This window comes from Schistocerca nitens, chromosome 12, assembly GCF_023898315.1.
Source record: "Schistocerca nitens isolate TAMUIC-IGC-003100 chromosome 12, iqSchNite1.1, whole genome shotgun sequence".
In the NCBI taxonomy this organism is placed as follows: domain Eukaryota; kingdom Metazoa; phylum Arthropoda; class Insecta; order Orthoptera; family Acrididae; genus Schistocerca; species Schistocerca nitens.
In genome coordinates, this window is record NC_064625.1 from 96196445 (window position 1) to 96201609 (window position 5165).

The window sequence follows — 5165 nt, forward strand, 5'->3', positions numbered from 1 at the left end:
GATTTTCTCTGCCTCGTGATGGCTGGGTGTTGTGTGCTGTCCTTAGGTTAGTTAGGTTTAAGTAGTTCTAAGTTCTAGGGGACTTGTGACCACAGCAGTTGAGTCCCATAGTGCTCAGAGCCATTTGAACCATTTGAATCTCCTGACCTCAACCCTCTTGACTTTCATTTATGGGGGCATTTGAAAGCTCTTGTCTACGCAACCCCCTGTACCAAATGTAGAGACTCTTCGTGCTCGTATAGTGGACGGCTGTGCTACAATACGCCATTCTCCAGGGCTGCATCAGCGCATCAGGGATTCCATGCGACGGAGGGTGGATGCATGTATCCTCGGTAACGGAGGACATTTTGAACATTTCCTGTAACAAAGTGTTTGAAGTCACGCTGGTACGTTCTGTTACTGTGTGTTTCCATTCCGTGATTAATGTGATTTGAAGAGAAGTAATAAAATGAGCTCTAACATGGAAAGTTAGCGTTTCCGGACACATGTCCACATGACATATTTTCTTTCTTTGTATGTGAGGAATGTTTCCTGAAAGTTTGGCCGTACCTTTTTGTAACACCCTGTATAGAGAACACCATTAGTCCTATCACACTTCCCTGGAGCACTCCCAACGTTACACTCGTCTGTGATGGGTACTCGCTGTCGATATACTCATGGCCGACAATTGAGCGCGCTATGGCCGCTGATCTTGTAGCGATTCCACGGGTATTCCAGGCTAACGACCGACATGTGTGCCTTCTTCAGATGGGGCAGGCACTACTCTCCGCAAGAGAGCTACTGCGAAGTTTGGAAGGTAGGAGATGAGGTACTGGCGGAAGTAAAGCTGTGAGGACGGGTCGAAAGTCGTGAGTGCTTAGTAGGGCTGTTTATACGCCTTCCTAACAGGTCATGAAGGCCCAACGGTACCGACCGGCCGCCGCGTCATCCTCAGCCCACAGGCGTCACTGGATGCGGATATGTAGTGGCATGTGGTCAGCACACCGCTCTCCCGGCCGTATGTCAGTTTACGAGACCAGAGTCGCTACTTCTCAGTCAAGTAGCTCCTCAGTTTGCCTCACAAGGGCTGAGTGCACCCCGCTTGCCAACAGCATTCGGCAGACCGAATGGTCACCCATTCAAGTGCTAGCCCAGCCCGACAGCGCTTAACTTCGGTGATCTGACGGGAACCGGTGCTACCACTGCGGCAAGGCCGTGGGCAGGGCTGTTGATAAGCTATCGATATATCGTTATTTCTTCCAGGAACATCGATATACATCAGCGACACTTCCTACGCTGATATATAATATCGATATCAAAATGGTAATATCGAGAGCCGGTATTTTCATTTTATATTATTTCTCAATTTTTGGTAAATATTTGAAGTTGTTCTTTTGAAATTGGAGTAGAACATAACTTTTGTTTCACTGTGTGGAAGAGTCCTATTACTTTCTGACATCTCATCACGTCCAGTCTTTGTCTCTTGAGTGTAGCAACTACAGGGTGTTTCAAAAATGACCGGTATATTTGAAACGGCAATAAAAACTAAACGAGCAGCGATAGAAATACACCGTTTGTTGCAATATGCTTGCGACAACAGTACATTTTCAGGCAGACAAACTTTCAAAATTACAGTAGTTACTATTTTCAACAACAGATGGCGCTGCGGTCTGGGAAACTCTATAGTACGATATTTTCCACATATCCACCATGCGTAGCAATAATATGGCGTAGTCTCTGAATGAAATTACCCGAAACCTTTGACAACGTGTCTGGCGGAATGGCTTCACATGCAGATGAGATGTACTGCTTCAGCTGTTCAATTGTTTCTGGATTCTGGCGGTACACCTGGTCTTTCAAGTGTCCCCACAGAAAGAAGTCACAGGGGTTCATGTCTGGCGAATAGGGAGGCCAATCCACGCCGCCTCCTGTATGTTTCGGATAGCCCAAAGCAATCACACGATCATCGAAATATTCATTCAGGAAATTAAAGGCGTCGGCCGTGCGATGTGGCCGGGCACCATCTTGCATAAACCACGAGGTGTTCGCAGTGTCGTCTAAGGCAGTTTGTACCGCCACAAATTCACGAAGAATGTCCAGATAGCGTGATGCGGTAATCGTTTCGGATCTGAAAAATGGGCCAATGATTCCTTTGGAAGAAATGGCGGCCCAGACCAGTACTTTTTGAGGATGCAGGGACGATGGGACTGCAACATGGGGCTTTTCGGTTCCACATATGCGCCAGTTCTCTTTATTGACGAAGCCGTCCAGGTAAAAATAGGCTTCGTCAGTAAACCAAATGCTGCCCACATGCATATCGCCGTCATCAATCCTGTGCACTATATCGTTAGCAAATGTCTCTCGTGCAGCAATGGTAGCGGCGCTGAGGGGTTGCCGCTTGTGAATTTTGTATGGATAGAGGTGTAAACTCTGGCGCATGAGACGATACGTGGACGTTGGCGTCATTTGGACCGCACCTGCAACACGGCGAACGGAAAGCCGAGGCCGCTGTTGGATCACCTGCTGCACTAGCTGCGCGTTGCCCTCTGTGGTTGCCGTACACGGTCGCCCTACCTTTCCAGCACGTTCATCCGTCACGTTCCCAGTCCGTTGAAATGTTTCAAACAGATCCTTTATTGTATCGCTTTTCGGTCCTTTGGTTACATTAAATCTCCGTTGAAAACTTCGTCTTGTTGCAACAACACTGTGTTCTAGGCGGTGGAATTCCAACACCAGAATAATCCTCTGTTCTAAGGAATAAACCATGTTGTCTACAGCACACTTGCACGTTGTGAACAGCACACGCTTACAGCAGAAAGACGACGTACAGAATGGCGCACCCACAGACTGCGTTGTCTTCTATATCTTTCACATCACTTGCAGCACCATCTGTTGTTGAAAATTGTAACTACTGTAATTTCGAAAGTTTGTCCGCCTGAAAATGTACTGTTGTCCCAAGCATATTGCAACAAACGGTGTATTTCTATCGCTGCTCGTTTAGTTTTTATTGCCGTTTCAAATATACCGGTCATTTTTGAAACACCCTGTATATGTGGTACAAAAGAGGAAGTCCGACTGTACTGGGAGGTGGCGGCGTGAGTGGAATACCAGCGTTCACGATGTGAGGAAACAGCACACCAGTTGCGTTAAACAAACAATTTTAACGCAACAGGTGTGCTATTTCGTCACATCGGCATTCTTCAAAAACAGATACTGAAAATGTTGAACAAAAGTCTAAATGACAAGATTGGTCGTTACCATGAGCGGAGATATGTGAAGGGAAATGCTGACGTAATCGGCCATCGGCGCTACCAACAGAACCACTCCAGCTGCTAACTCGCAGATATTTGCAGAAATGAAAAATCAGCGAAGTCGACATGAAGTGTTCCGGACAAATGCAGTATGTGACGAAATCGATCGACGGACCCATCGGACACCTTTTATTCAAAATGGTTCAGATGGCTCTGAGCACTATGGGACGTAACACCTGAGGTCACCAGTCCCCTAGATTTAGAACTGCTTAAACCTAACTAACCTAATAACATCACACACATCTATGCCCGAGGCAGGATTCGAACCTCCGACCGTAGCAGTTGCGCGGTTCCGGACTGAAGCGCCTAGAACCGCTCGGTCACAACTGCTGGCGAACTTTTATTGCGTCACTTACACGCGGTTCAAAATGGTTCAAATGGCTCTGAGTACTATGGGACTTAACATCTATGGTCATCAGTCCCCTAGAACTTAGAACTACTTAAACCTAACTAACCTAAGGACATCACACAACACCCAGTCATCACGTACACGCGGTTAATAGAATTGGGGAGGAGTTCGTGGCACAACTTGACAAGAAGAAGGGACCGGTTGGTAGGACATGTTCTGAGACATCGAAGGGTCACAAATTTAGCATTGGAGGGCAGCGTGGAGGGTAAAAATCGTAGAGGAAGACCAAGAGATGAATACACGAAGCAGATTTAGAAGGATGTAGGTTGCAATACGTACTGGGAGTTGAAGAAGCTTTCTCAGGATAGAGTAGCGTGGAGAGCTGCATCAAACCAGTCTCAGGACTGAAGATAACAACAACAACACGCGGTTATCATTGTTAACAAAGTAGTTATCGACAAGCGTGAACGTGCGTCGTTTTCCTTTCAGTTCTTGCTCTAAGAGGGAGAGGCAGGCTCCTAGCTTGTTGACGTACAGAATATCTAACAATAAATCGTTACTTAAATATACAGGTCTAAAACCGGCAGTATATTTACGTCAAGATTTTTGTGGCCCAGTAAGTCGTTATTTTGTCCGTCGAAATATTTATATATCGATACCTTTTCTGGATATATCGCGAGCCTGTAATGATACTTTTTTAAATGTCGATGTATCGGATATCAGGAATCCTAGTGGGTAGCGTAATCGGTAGAGCGCTTGCCCGCGAAAGGCGGAGGTCCCGAGTTTGAGTTTCGGTCCGGAACACAGTTTTAATCTACCAGGAAGTTTCATATCAGTGTACGCTTAGGTGCAGGGTAAAGTTAAATTCTGGAGTGTTGAAATACATTTAAAAATGAGTAAAAAGCTCTCGAGCTTCCAGCCACATGAAGTGGATAAAATGGCACGAGCTTTCGACAAAGCACTCCTTGGTCATTTTGAAGAGAAATGGCTGCTGATCGGCTCCTGGTACCCTATTACATACTCTACCTCCTGGCTGTGGCGTCTCTTCTGCTCGTGCGACTGCCATATATGGGCATACATTGACTTCCTTCAGTCCAGTGACCGGCGGATCCCATGTCACGCTGAGCTGCAGTAAGGGTGATGTCAGCGAGTTTTATTTCTCTGGCTTCCTTAATTACTGACTCTCAAAAAACCGTTGAAAAACTTGCACTTCATTCACCATTCAGTGCTCGTATTTCATATTTCTTAATCCCAGCATTCTGGTATTCGGTAATATAATAATTAAGGCCCTGTTAATAACTTCTATGGGTTGCCTAATTTATTTGACGATGTTTACAGTTTCTCACGCTGATCTGTGAGAGGAACTTGGGGCTAGGAATTTTCTTGATTTATGGGCGAGGGCAGCATTCTTCCTAGCAGCAATGATGGCTTCCCGTTTCCCATCCTTTTTCCGATCGCCAGGGTAGCACTTGGTGTCGTTTGAACGTTCAGTGGTGGCCAAAGTTTATCCTGTTCTCAGTTCCCCA

General features: G+C 46.2%; 1 pseudogene; it reads right to left on the reverse strand.

Moving 5' to 3' along the window:
- Positions 1–1082: 1082 nt before the first annotated feature.
- LOC126215412 (5S ribosomal RNA) lies at positions 1083–1200 on the reverse strand (annotated as a pseudogene).
- Between the last annotated feature and the right edge of the window lie 3965 nt (positions 1201–5165).